This window comes from Sander vitreus, chromosome 22 (genome assembly GCF_031162955.1).
Source record: "Sander vitreus isolate 19-12246 chromosome 22, sanVit1, whole genome shotgun sequence".
In the NCBI taxonomy this organism is placed as follows: Eukaryota; Metazoa; Chordata; class Actinopteri; order Perciformes; family Percidae; genus Sander; species Sander vitreus.
Genome location: NC_135876.1, coordinates 4,976,064 through 4,991,486, shown reverse-complemented (window position 1 = coordinate 4,991,486; position 15,423 = coordinate 4,976,064). Strand labels below are relative to the sequence as shown.

Genomic DNA, 15,423 nt, shown 5'->3' with positions numbered 1-15,423 from the left:
AATCCTCATGACTGATAATTTGTTTCCCCTAACGCCACCATGAGATTAACATTTGTAGTTTGATTGAAATGTCTCAACAACTATTGAATGGATTGTCTCCCTCGGGTTGAATTGTAATAGCCTTGGTGATCCTCTGGCTTTGTATCTAGCGCCATCATCAGGGCTAAACTTTAATTCAAATACTTTGTTTTATAACACCTGCAGAACTAATGATCTTGTTTTGTGATAATTAGCAAAAGTTAGCAAACGCTCACACACTGAGTTAGGATTGTGAACCAGCACCATTGTGCCTAAGAACAGCCTCACAGAACTGCTAACACCTCTTTTTGTCAAGAGTTGTCAAGTCTATGGCTCCTCGTCCTGTTGAGGCCCTGACACACCAACCCAACGGCCGACCGTCAGCAAAAAAGGCAGTCGGACTGATCAGTCAGCTCCCTGAGGTCCAAAAAGTGCCTCGGAACACACCGAAGCGACGCTGACTTGAGCGTACGTTCTGCGCGTGTGTGAGGCGTTATACGTCTCCATAACAGCAGGCGGCGCAAATCTGTATTGTCGCCCAAAAAATGAAAACCGGAAATGACGGAACATCTCTCTAGACCTAGTAAACACAGAGCACGCTGTCGTCAGTCATTGTTTTCATCAGAGACTGTTGATAGTAGTCAAGAAGGATCGTTGTTGTCATTACTCGCTGAACGGAATAAAATACGATAGCTAGTAATAAGAAGATACTGGCGTTGTCAGCTCTCGGGCTTCTTCTTGTGGAAGAAGAAAGATGCCGCAGACGAAAAATGAGGAGAAACCGCATTAAGTGGGTGAAGTCATGGATCTCGAATTTGTATTGGGAACTGGAGATGGACGAGCCAGATGATTTAAAAAATTTAGCTCGGCTCTTTCCTGCCCAGTTCCACATGTTGGAGGAACTTGTCAGGCCAATTATCCAGCGGTGCAACACCAATTACCGTGATTGTATATCTGTCGGTGAACGTCTGATGGCCACACTGCGCTTCCTTGCAACAGGTAAGCTCTTTGTTTGTTTTATTCTTTCAGAACCTGCGGTCCGTTTCAGAAAGCAGGTTTAGTGAAAACTCAGCAGGGTTGAGTTTGTTAACCCTGAGATGAGGGAAACTCTGGGTTTTCTGTTTCAGAAAGGGAGCTTAATCAAACCTGAGAGAGAGGGGTAACTCCAACCCATTTCAGAAAGCTTTAGTTACTATGGTAACTGAGCCTGTGAACCTAACCTGGTCGGGAGCAGATTTTCTTCAATAAACCTCGAGTTTCTACCAGTCTCCTCCCTCTGACACAGCGCTCTTTCATTCATTCATTCATTCATTCAGTCTGTATCAGGCGCATGTTATCTGCATGAATAAAAAAACAGGAAACAGGGTTGGTTTATTAACCGTGTTAGGCAGACTATAAAACGTTTTTGTTCCGAACATGGCATTTCCTTTTGTCGACGATCCCGTTGATGAAGAAGCTGTATTACTTCTCAGGGAGTTAAACATACGTCGGGAGATGATATTGAGGCCCCGACTAAAGATGTATTTTAATTTCCAGATAACTTCCTATTTGAGCGTTATCGTTTTTCTTCCCAGTCTATCAGTTATGTAGCCTGCATAACCTTATCCGTCCTCATATCAATAACGTCACCCATCGTGGACATGCTCTACATCCCAGCAGATTCTTTGTGTCACATTAATTTTTTTTGCAAACGGCAGTTTTCTTTACAACGTTGGTGATGCAGAGCTTATTAGTAAAGCCACTGTATACAGAGCCGTCAGAAAAGTGTGCCTCGCTCTGAAACGTTTTTTAAACGTTTTTGTAGAGTTCCCTGGACACAAACCAGTAAGAGACATTAAAAAGAAATAAATGATTGTAAATCATAATTCTGTTAAAGATGGTGCTGCAACATCAGAATGGGATTAGTAGTAGTTTACTTTTTTGCCTGCAGGATTGCACCTAAATGAAATTATAGGTGTAGCCTACTACCATTCCAGTTTTCAGCAGTAATATTATAGGTTACCTGTGATTAAATGTGAAATTAATACACTATATTAGGCGTTGACTCGAGCAGCAATTTTCTCCCACACCAATTCTCGCTATTTTACTGCAGCCGCTGTGTTGCTTTTTTTTAACGAGATACATGTTCTAACTCGCAGTATGTGTGCATGAGTATTTCCGCCGACCAGTTTGTTTGTGGTTGTTACCATGGTGAATCGTAGTATCATGGCTCCATTCATGCTGCCTTTTAATGGTGGTGGTGCACTTGCCTAACTCTGAGTGAACCTACTCTGAGTTGATTGAACCAACTCAAATCAGCTGTTCTGGAACTGAAAACTCCCATCCCAAAACTTCCCATCTCAGGGTAAATCAACTCAGAGATCAGGGTTAGACTCAGTTTGTTAAACCTCCTTCCTGAAACGGACCCCTGTATAGGAGCTCTTCTATATAATTAACAAAATCATGTTTTCGTTTATAATTGCAGGGGAAAGCTTCAAGAGTCTTTCATTTCTGTTTCAAATGGGTGTCTCCACAATTCGTCAAATCGTTCCTGAAACCTGTGACGCCATCTACCAGGTCTTAAGAGAGAAATATCTGAAGGTATGTGTGATATATCAGTCATTGAGCTGTACAATACGATCTGCATGCTGTTGGTATCCTTCTTTTGTTGCAAACATGCATGTTGTTATTTTTTCTGACGCTATTGTTTTTCTAACCAGATAAACAGATCAGCATTTGGTATTCACTTTTGTTATTTTTTTTGTTTTCAGTGCCCAGACACAGCGCATGAGTGGCAGCAGGTATCCAGTGGATTCATGTCTCAGAGGAACTTCCCAAATTGCCTGGGTGCTCTGGATGGGAAACACGTAAACATTCGCCCCCCCACCAGGGACTGGTTCAACATACTACAACTACAAACACAACTTTTCCATTGTCTTGATGGCACTGGTCGACAGCTCGTACAGGTTTCTGTATGTGGATGTCGGCTGTAATGGAAGAATTTCTGATGGTGGAGTGTTTCGTGGATGCCCCTGCACTATTTCCAGGTTCTGACCAGCTGGCTCCATACTGCACTGTGGTAGATGAGGCGTTTCCATTGACAGACTACCTGTTGAAACCATATGCAAACCGCAGACTCACTGTAGAGCAGCGCATCTTCAACTACAGGCTGTCACGAACTCGGAGAGTTATGGAAAATGCATTTGGGATCATGGCCAACCGCTTCCGTGTCTTGCTAACCACTATCAACAAATTACTCTTCCTATATCTGTATTTAATGACTGTGGCTTTGGTCTTTACTGTGAGGAATGTTGTGGCAAATGTACTTGAAATATATAAATACACTTACTTGGTTACTTTTCAACACATGTTGAAAATAATAATACTTTTCATTCGAAAAACTTGCAAACCAGGTTAAACACCTAATGAGCAGACCCATTCCTCCATATATTCAACCATTCCCGAATCTCGTCATCTCTCCAGTAAGGCGTTTCCGTTTAGACCACCCTTCTTCTTCTTCTTTTTCTTTTTCCTCTTCTTCTTCTTCTTCTTCTTCTTCTTCTTCTTCTTCACCCTTGGATGTTTGTTTTCTTCCGGTTTGGCACCAGCGGCATGATAGAAACGTCATCAACATGACAAGTTGCTCGCTGTGAATTCTTTAGACAGTGACCTGCTTTGTTCACACATGGCCTCAGTTGGACATTACTCAGACTTTGTACTCAGGAGCTGGCGGGGTAAAGACCGTTTAATGTCCACTCCAACTGATTCAGACATTTGCATTCTCACATACAGCTGCTCCAGGTGATGTTAGAGCAGTTCAGGGTTGCAGTGCAAGTGAGAAAGGGACTAGAGTCTCTTTTTCTTCTTCCTCTCCCTCGAGATCCTGTTTTTCCTCTCTTCAATTTGTCTCCACCTCTCTCACAGAGGGAGTTTTGCTATTTATTTATTTATTTTATATTATTGCTTTTGCTTATTTCCTCTCGTACACACGGCACTATTAAGGATAGGCATCCGCTTATGAATAAACAACAACAACAACAACAAATAGATGGGAGGAGAAAACCAGAAAGAATGGAGAAAACAACACAGACATTGGGTGAGGAGCATAATAATTCTGTGATTTATCCTCACTGAACTACCACAGTCATAGCATAATTAAACATGAAAAGCTAAATTTATCGTGGTGTGCTCAGCCTCATTAATTTAAACCTGAGACATTCAGAGAGGAGGCCTTTCCTAATCCACCCACTGTTTCTCATGTTTTCTTTTCTCCCTCCTCTGCCATCCCTCCATCCCCTCCCATTATGGAGCATTAAAATGTATATTACCCTCAGAGCTTCATCATCATAAACCACAGGGCCCGCAGAGGGGGACAGAGGGGAGGGGTGAGGAAAGCTGGATGAAATCCTCAGAGGGAGAAAGAGGGAGAGGGAAAACATAAGAAAGAGGGAGGGTTAGTTAGGCGCATTAAGGATAAGAAAGGCTCTCATTAAGATGAAGCTGTCTTGGTCCCATGTCCTGCATGATAGCCACCTATTTGTTGCCTAATAGCTCCAGCCACTGCAAACTTGTGAGATCCATCTCCTATAATGAGAGGTAGCAGGGGTGATGCATCTCCCACCCAGAATGCCGAGTACCTCTGCGTCATTAACAATCACCTCAACATCCACTAATTGGCCGCTGTGTATTTTTCTTCTCTCTTCCCTTCTCCATGTCTCCTTCCGTTTTGCAACCTTTTCACCCACAGACAAACAAACTTGTCACCGGTTTGATTTGTTTATGAGTTCTATTTGTTATACTCGCTTCCTTAAACTGTAAATCAAGGGAGCAGCGTAGCATGGGGAGCTAATAACCCGCCTTGTACATCTGCCTTCATAAATTATGCAGCAAGCCGCGCTGCAGCTTGTTGTCTGTCAGGCAGGCTGCTCCGGTCCTGTCAGCACCCACCACATTGCTAAAAGTTGGGAAAAATGATTCTCAGAGCAGCTCGGAACCTTGATCGGAGTGAAGGGTGGGTGGAACTGTCAGTAGTCACTTTTTAACTCTTAAAAGAAGTTCATCCAAACTGGCAATTAAAAAACTTCCGACTAATGAGCAACTGTGTGCAATTTGCCTCCTTGAATCCGTGATTGCTCAAATTGAATCAGTCTTGGTTTTGGGTATGGAACAAAAGAAAAGCAAAGCACAGAAATCTGACTGCTTCTGCAATGCCATTAGGTAAGAAAAAAGCTTGTGTTAGTATTCTGTTACAACAAAGCAGAAAGATATGTGATGTTATATCTTTAGCTGCCATCCTTGTAAGTTGGAGACCTTCGAAAAAGCAAAAGTTACTCACAAGAAAGTATAAATAAAAAAAGGAATTACCCATATTTAAGTTAACTAAGCTAACTAACTAACTAATAAAACCAAGAACAATTAAAGCTGCAAGCAGCGTTGGATGGGCCCTCGCACCTCTGCACGCAACAGGGTTACTGGCATACGCTGCTCCTTGTGACCCTGCATTTGCGCGGCACTCAGACACTGCAAATCGTCACCAATGAAAAGGGAACTCCCTGCTGAGTTCAGTGATACCTCACACAAGACTCTACGTCATACAGTTCATTAGCTGTGAAAGGGGGTGTGTCTAAAGTATAGGGGGTGGGCCAAACCATGAAACAGAACTCTCTGTTGAGTTCAGTGATACCTCACACAATAGTCTACATCAAACACGTCATCAGTTATAAAAGGGGGCATGATTAAAGCATAGGGGGCGGGTCAAACCATCTCCAATTAAAAAGGAACTCTCTACTGAGTTCAATGATACCTCACAAAAGACTCTACCTTAGATGGGTCAGCATTTATGAAAGGGGCGTGGCTTAAGCATAGGGGGCGGGCCAAACCATGACCAATGAAGAAGGAACTCTCTGCTGAGTTCAATGAGACCTCACACAAGACTATACTTTAAATGGTTCAAATGTTATGAAAGGGGGCGTGGCCGGAGTAAGTGGGCGTGGTTAAAGTATAGAGGGCGGCTCAGTTTCACATGTAGACCACACATTCTAAGTTTCATGTTAATCGGATGATGTTTGTCATATAAGGCTGATTTCCTGTTGCCAGCAGGGGGCGCTATGACCAAAAGTCAATATTGGCCTGCATATGTCCTCAGGCCTGGACTCTTGTTGATTGTGGGAAATTTCAAGCAGATATGACAATGTACACTGTAGTTACAGCCACTTTCTTGTTCATCGCTAAATGCTCAAAATGGCCGCCACGCCACGCCCACACCGTTTTCTTTTAATAACTTTTCATCTTTAAGGTGTTGAGATGGTACAGACCAAATTTGAAGTCCATCGGATGAAATCTCTAGGAGGAGTTTGTAAGTATAGCACCTTGACTTTTAGGCCTACTTCCTGTTCCCACTAGGGGGCGCTATGACTTTGAGTCAATTTTGTCTGGTAAATGTCCTCAGAGTTAGAGTCTTATGAATCATGAAAAGTTTTGAGCCAATTGGACAATGTACACTTGAGTTACACCCACTTCCTGTTTCAATGGCGAAACGCACAAAATGGCCACCCCGCCACAGCCATGCCCTGTGATGAAAAGTTTTTCTTTTAATAACTTTTCATCTTTAAGGTCTTATGATGGCACAGACCAAATTTGAAGTTGATCGGATGAAATCTCTAGGAGGAGTTTGTTAAAGTACGACATGTGGAAATGGCCAAAATCACACTAATTTCGAACTTTCAATTCAAAATCGCGGACTTCCTGTTCCTACATATGTGTACCAAGTTTCGTGAGTCTACATTAAACGTACTGCAGGGGCTCAATTTTTTTAATTTTGTAGTGGGCGCTAGCGAGCCATTTCTGTGCGCCTATTCCCGAAACCCTAAAAATACTGAACTTTTCACCAGGCTTGATGCGACCGCCAATTTTGGTGAGTTTTTGAATATGTTAAGCCCCTCAAAAAGGCAATTAATTTGCCTGGAAAAGAATAATAATTCCTTCAGTTTCAATAGGGTCTTCGCCGCTGCTGGCGCGCTGGTCCTAATTAAAGCTGCAAGCAGCGATGATTGGTTTAAAAAATGCAACTAAATTCAAAATGGCTGACTTCCTGTTGGATTTAGGGTATGGCTCCAAGAGGCTTTGTTGCAAAGTCTGGACATATTGCATATGCATACCGCATTTCATACATCTAGGTCAAACGCACAGCAGGGGCTAATTCTTTAAAATTTTGTTGGGGGGCGCTTAATGGAATTATTTTGAACTGAAATATTTTGTTGTTATTACAGAGGGAAAGTACCGGAAAAAGGTACCGTTTGTTTCTGGCATTGAATTTCAGGTAGAGGTATTGGTATCGGTACTGGTAAAAATGGTACGCAACACTACTCGCCACTTGTAAATTGTTTGTGTGGCAGCATTTTGGATGGAAACGCCCTAGTTATTAGGTCTGAAGAGGTGAGTTATACAGGAGAGAAGCCTGTCATTTGAGTTTGTGGCAAAACCTTTTACAGTGCTCGTTTTTCATTTTGTGACAGAACAAATAATTGATGACCTAATACAGACCCATGTGGGACTCCACAAGTCATATTCAAACATGTTGATTTGTAGTCACCTATCTGCACAAATTGTTGCCGGTTTCCTACAAAGCTTTTCAACCAGTTCAACACAACCCCTCTGATCTTTCCATTTTATTTAATATGTCATGGTCTATGGTTTCAAATGCTTTTAAATCTATAAAAACTCTCTCTCTGCATATTTTTCATTAGCTATACAACTTATTTATTGTAATAACTCCATTAATGCCGTCAGTACTCGCTCCGGAACTAATCGCCGTCACTCTCTCACTTCTCCCTCTACCACACACTCCCCACACACACACACATGCCGGCTCGACGCACACACCAGTGCACAAGTATAAGCATCAGGCCACTTACGTAGGCTACGGAGAAAGCTCTGCGTGGAGCCTCCGCAGAACTGTAAAACAAGCTTAACACACAAACAAATCATCCTCCTGGCGACTTTTTTTGTCAAAAGCCACTAGCGACAAATCTAGCGACTTTTACTGGTGTTATTGGAGACTTTTTGGTGTTTGGAGACTCAAAAGCACGTATCACTCTGCAGGTATGTGCTCAACGAGCAGCGGGTGCTGCCGTGAGCCCCTCCCCCGTCCAAAAGCCCTCACAGGCGGTCAGTCTCTCAGTAGCCTCGCGCAGCAGTCCCAGCCTGCAGTCAGAGCAGAGAGGAGACACACACCACTCCGAGTCCAGGCTGCACACACGCACACATCATAGCCTAAACTTTATTGAAAACACAACTAATCCATATCCAAATTATTTCAAAACCAAACAAAAATGGAGAGATTTCTAGAGGGACCAACGAGGAAACCGAAGCACCACCAGCTGCAAAAAAGCTTCGAAGGTATGATGAAGCATACCTGGTTCAGGTCTCACATTATCATTGCCTACCTGCAAGCTTCTGTAAAAAATGCAGATGATATGCCTACTATTAAGCCTAGTAATAATAACAATAATAAAGCATAAATTCATATCAGAGGTCTGGTGTCAATTCCTAATTATAGCAATAGCCTAACTAATGATAATAGGCCTGCTGATGATAATAATAATAATAATAATAATAATAATAATAATAATAATAGCAATAAAGCATGTAACCTCATATAATTATATAGCAATAGCCTAGTAATGATAATAGGCCTACTACTACTCATAATAATAATAATAATAATAATAATAATAATAATAATAATAATAATAATAATGCCTGCAAGCTCACATTAGAAGTCTTGTGCTACTGTCAATTATAACAATAGCCTATGTAACCCACATGAACTATAGGGCTACTAAACCCTTGTGTGTTGTTTAAGAGATGCAGTTACATGGTTTCTCCAGCAGAGTGCGTTTGGCACAGTGTGACTGTAATAAGCAGTGAGCGGTACCTGAAGGCCTACTTTTGTAGCGGGAGGGGGGGGGGTCACTTTTCAAAGCAACACCTAGACGAGCAGACAGCAGATGCGCACAAGCGAACGGAGCATTTCCTGATATAAAATGCCATGAAACAGTTCCAAAACCTTGATTAATCCATAATATTAAATCGTTTTGGTGTTGATAAGTTGCTCTTTTATTAGGTCGCGAGCTGTGAATCTATTGGATACAATCCCTGTCAAGTTATAAATGTCTTTGGTTTTTTTGTTGAGTACCAGAAACACTGACGAACAGAAGGATGGCGAGCCTTGCCCAGCAGATCTGTGGACGGTGTTGGATATGGTGTGGCCAGCCATGAAGAGGAATTGGATTTGCAGATTCATTCATTCTGACACAGATAAGAAACACACTAACCTACCCGGGTAGTAGTATTAGAACTTGACATTGAACACTCGCATCCGGATATTTCCCCCCAAGACTGAACTCTCTCTCTTGGAGGTTGAACATTTCTCCTCAATACAGAGGAGCAATAGAGTTGGAACACCCAACTCAAAGGGACCTAATTCTTTTGTTTATTATTTTAATTAAGAGCTCTATTTTATTTTGGTATACATACAGTATTGTCTGTGAATGCTGTAAATTTTTATGTTGGTTCATGGTGACATGCATTAAAATTGTCAACTGTTAACCCAACACTTACTCCCTTCGTGAGTCATTTATTCCAAGTGTATTCTCCTGTAGGTCCTAGAGTGATGTAAGTGTCTCATCTATCCAATCAGGTTAGGACCAGAGGTGCTACACCTAGTAATGATAATAGGCCTACCTACCGCTACTGATGATAATAACAATAACAATAATAATAATAATAATAATAATAATAATAATAATAATAATAATAATAATAGTGTGGGCCTAAAAATAATAGCCTAGCCTAGGGCTATCTATCTAGCTATCTATCTATCTATCTATGCAAGGTGGTGTACTGGGGGTGGCGCCGGGAAGGGGGCGGGGGGGCAACGGCAATGAACCAGCTTTGGGGGGGCCCAGCTTGCAAAAGGTTGAGAACCCCTGTCTTAGAGAACTGAGATCACTTAAGCTGTTTTCATTTCACATGGAAATGTGCGCATTTTGAATGAACAGTTACAGATGTAAGTTATTAATATATTCCATATGCCCTTAATATTGGTTGTTATAATATTCCTTATTGCATATCCTAATATTATTATTCAACTAATTATTTTATCTTTTATATACATTGCTCTGCCTCTAGTTCTATTCTCATGAATTCTCCATACAATCTTTATCCTTCTTAAAATCATAGATCAAAAACTGGCAAATGGTCACTAATGTCATTCATTAGTAATCAACTCTTCTACATTGTTTTTCATATTTTCTTTTAAATATATTGTCTATTAAAGTAAAATAAAATTCTGCTTGGCTTAGGTAGGACATTTTATTGAATATTTTATTTTACAAGAATTGTTAAATTATTTGCGCGAGCCATCTTGGAAACCAGTCATGACTAGTCGAACGTCGTGCAACGTGGAATCTCCATAGACAGTATTACCCGCAAGTAAACATGAACGCGACTGTCTTTATAATCTATCTTTTTAATAAACTATCTGTACACTTACAACGTTGTCAATGCTTCGGTTCACATTTAGAGACCCTAATTATGCTAACGTTAAAGTGTGGTGATATTTCGAGCCTTTTTAGTGGTATTAAATAGTGATTTCATTTGAGTGTCCCCATGCCCCAAATACTAGCATTGTAAGCAAACCAGCGGTTCGCGGTAGCCTCGTTAAAGCTCCAAACTCATTCAATTAGCATGAAAACATGTCCCAGAGAGCGACAGAGTAGGTACACATCAGTTAATAACCCCTAGGTTCATTTTGCGCCGGAATTGTCCTTTAATGCGATTAAATCGCATTAATGTCATAAAATAAATATTTTAATCGTTTGACAGCACTACTTAAAACGTGTCTGTATAGGGACCTTTAAGTAGGTGGAATAAAAAAAGAAATCAGTAGGTATTGCTCTGTGCATCTTCCTACAATATCCTCTCTATTGTTCCGCCTAACAGTGATTGTTGTGCTGAGCTGGTCCAGTCCTCCCACCGATTAGCCCTGACCACAGTCAAGATGTACAGTTATTGCCATGGCTGTCTGGGGTTCCTCTATGGGCAGTTTCATTAGATAGACTCATATCAGGCCCCTGAGACTCTCAGGCCAAATAACTCCAATCTACCCCCCTCCCCCCTGCAGCACATCACCCTCACATTCACAGTTAGAAGGAAAAGTGCATCACACCTCATCTTTCTCTTATCAAATAAAAACCCATCATTAAAATAAAAAAAACATTTAATAGTTTCTATCTAAATTCGGCGAGGTGTTTGATTTCTTTCATTCATGATAACTTTGTTATTTAAAATGAGAGCAAATGATTAGAATTTTTTATTCATTCACAATGGTCCATCCATGATCCAAAATGTATTAGGAGCATTCGTTTACAAGTAATGCACATGTGGTTTTATCACAATTTAATATCATTTCACATGTTACATTACATTACATTTATTTAGCTGACGCTTTTATCCAAAGACTAACAATAAATGCATTCAACCATGTGAACACACCCAAAAAGTGCAAGAATTAAGCAAGTACATCACCCTCATCAAATATGTCAGTCTAATTTAGTGTTTTATGAAGCACAGGGTAAATTCCTTCAGGAAGACTTCTAAACTTTATAAATTTTCTCTCTCTTCTAAAACTGAACAGCTGTTAGAGGCGTTCACTTTTCTTTTAACCAATCAGAAGCGGTCATGAATTTCACGAGCCAATCACAGCATGACATCCCTGTTTTAAACATGTCTTCTCTCTGCTGCTAAGTTGTTATTTCAGGCAAAGAGCACAACCGTCCTCTTCCCCTTCCACCTCCAGTGTTCATCACACACGTCTCCCTGGGTCCTCCTCCGGGAGACCGCTCCCGTCAGCTCCTCGGTCCGGTCTTCGGGCTCCCTCACACCACCACCAGTGTCTAGACTCCATCGGGGGAATATTTTTGCCCCTTTAAAACATAATTTCATAACGATGGAGTCTAATCTCCAAAGACTGTACATTTCATATTATGCATAAATCCGATAAATCTTTGCATATCTGCAACGAAGTCTCTCCTGATTGAAATAATGTTCTGTGGTCTATTTACACACATGGCTACATACACCCAGTGGCCACTTTAAGGTGCACCTGTACAATGTAACAACTGTGTCATAAATGTTAAGTAATGTATTCATTCTGCAATGTTTTTTAACCAAACAAATAAATTACATTTGACAGCTGCCATCTAGCTCCCCTATATTAAATCAACAACCAACAGTGTCTAATATCATATGAGCATTTGAAGTGGTGCATTCTCTTTTGAAAGCCATGTACAGTTGTTTAAACAGTCTGTCATATTTGGCATCAAGGGGAGTACTTCTACACTGTAAAACTGATGTTCTGATGACTCAAGCTTGTTGTACACGTTCACATCTGCCTGACAGAGCCGACACAGGGAACACGCTACCAGCAGAAAGCACAAAGCAATGTGTCCAAAACCAGCTCGGCTCTAGCCGAGCCTTCGGCCAGTTTGTTTCATCATCACCCTCCCACTCCTTTGTTTTCCTCTCTCGCCCTCTGCTCTCCAGCAGCGATGGACAGTCTGTCCGCTTTGAAGTCTTCATTAGTGCTGCTGGCCTGCCAAGCAGCAGAAGGGACAAATGGCTATTTAAGATCCTGCACCCCTCTCCCGCCTCCCACGTCCACCTCCCTCCTCCTCCTCCACCACCCAAAACTTCTCCTTTTGCTCCAACCGCTCTTATCTCCCTATTCCTTCCTCTTCTCCTTCAACCTTCCTGCTGTTTTGCTCCTTTTACCTCCTCCTCCTCCTCCTTCTTTCTCCATGTGGCTGCCAACCATCCAGCCCTTCTGCTCCTGCTGTGATGGGGATCAGCGGGATTGTGCTCAGCAGAACATCGTGCTGTTCTGACCAGTCAGGCATGTGTGAAACCACACTGAACAAAGAATCAAATATCATAACACAAGTACTAATATAAGAACTAAAAGTAAAAAAGTAAAAGAAAAAGTATACCCTTTGAACATGTGCATGCATACAGTGTCCAAAAGGGAGATTTTTGGAAGTGACATGTAGAAAAGATGTAGTGTGTGTGTGTGTGTGTGTGTGTGTGTGTGTGTGTGTGTGTGTGTGTGTGTGTGTGTGTGTGTGTGCGCGTGTGTGCGCCATTTGGTCTCCACAGTGCCCAGCAGTAGGGGCTCCTGGATAAACACACACCTGGAGATCTGGGAGGCCCTTGAACAGCTCAGTGAAAGTGAACGTCACACTGAGAGACATGGCTCTCAGTGCAACACTCACATACTATTTTTTGTCCAAGGAATGTTACTTTATACTGTTGTATAGAGGCTTCACAGTTGCTTCTTAAATATGGACAAGTGTCCTTTGGTTTGTGGTCACATAAACAGAGCATACATTCACGTCTGTTGAATTGAAGGGGCCCTTTGTATATCTAAAGGTGTATTATATTAGATTTAGCTTTCCCTTGATATTCTAAATGTCCCCCTCTCAGTGGTGACCTGTCTCTTTCCATCTCTATCCACTGGGGCTTCTTCCTCCCCCTTCTCCTCTCCAGCCTTCCATCCTTTTTCATCAAAGGCGATACACGTCGTCCATGGTTCCCACCACCGCCAACACCTCCATCCCCCACCTGTGCTGTGCAATAAGTAATGCGATCGTCTTAACCCCCACAGTGTGTGTCTACGTGGGTGAGTCATGCTGGGTTCATGTCATCGCCACCCCCCCTGTCTGCCTGCAGGCCAGCGCTGCCCTTTGCACCGCAGGTGAGCTGTCACTGCCTATCTGAGCTGCCTGACACTCTGGCCTGCCAAGAATACACTCAACTCCACTGTTTGCAACTGATACACACACACACACACACACACACACACACACACACACACACACACACACACACAGACGGACGGACGGACAGTCACACCTGCCTGTACTAATAAAATGCACATATTCCGGCCCAGACCCATATGGGGGATTTTATTTTTTTCTTTCTTCAGTTTCCGAAGATATATATGTATATGAATTATAGCTGAATTAGCAGAACTTTTATGCATTTCTTTCACATCTACTGCAGTCAGATTCAGTGTTCACTCGGAAGGAATCACTTCACATGGGTAGGCACTTTTAATGACATTTTGAACATGTTAGGCTAAAAACAAGTTTAAAACTTGCCCTGTTTAAGCCTGTTGGGTGCTAACGCTAGCAGGAGGATAACACGGTGTAGGCAGCACCGATTTGTTTTAATTTTTCTTGCTACTGACAGCACTCCAAATTTACAAACAACAGAGCTACGTGTTGAAATCGACTGGAATTCTCCTTTAACTGTTAAAAGTTCATTCTTGACATTAGAAATATATGTTTTTTGACAAATAATCCAAACTAACAATCTTCTTCTGGAACCCTCACCGTATCACCGTCTTCATCACCAGCAGGAGTTTGCTCAGTCGTAGCTTGCAAGCTTTTCTATCCATAGCACTTTTAGGGATTTGTCCATATTGGCATAAGCATTTGATCATTATTATTATTATTATTATTATTATCATCATTTGATGGCAGTGTATTGTCATCAAGACAAACATACATTGTCATCAAGAGATCTTTCATCTTATATTGCCATTTTTTGTTTTCCATACTAAAATATTTCTTGAAATGATGACATATCACTGTATCTTCTTATAACATGACATTTGTGAAATGTTATCACACAAAATAAACATTTTTCTCGGTGGTGAAAAAAATATACAAATAACAAATAAAGCTAAAACCTACTGTATACAATATAATACCCTAAATAAAATTCCCACTACTGAGATATATATATATATATATATATATAGTAGAGCAGATTTTGAAAAATGTTGGAGTGTCGCCTTATGTCCCGCTCCAATTTTGCTCCGGTATCGTCACACCATGAGTGTGAAGCATGCCCAAGCCAGTCTTTTTGTTACTAAATTATGTTTTATAAATAATCATGTTCAGAATAAAATATTTTATTCTTTTATTAGCCGCACATACACATAGACAGTAAAAGAAATGGACACAGCGACGCCATATATTTCGACGGAGACCAGCAAAGTCACTTTCCCAGTGATGGCTGAGCGTTACTGCGCAGCCTCAAACTGAGCTTGAAGACGTAGATGTGCCGTGAGCAACCTGTCTGAAAGTTGTAAGTCTTCTGGTAGCTGTGCCAAGCGAAATCTCAATCATTCCCAATCTAGCAGAGACGGAGAGCGTGAGTAGGAGCTGTCCATTGCCTGTATAATTTCCCCATCCCCCGTGACTATAGGTATACCTCGTTACCCCTACTTCATTATTTAACAACATATACTTTTCTTAAAAAAATCCTAGTTGTACGTGGATAAATGTTACTTCATATGAA

The 15,423-nt window shown here is 41.5% G+C and overlaps 1 pseudogene; it reads left to right on the top strand.

The window, feature by feature from the left end:
• The window catches only part of LOC144537492 (uncharacterized), a 35,816-nt pseudogene extending 22,918 nt beyond the window's left edge, over positions 1–12,898 (top strand).
• The last annotated feature ends 2,525 nt before the right edge of the window (positions 12,899–15,423 follow it).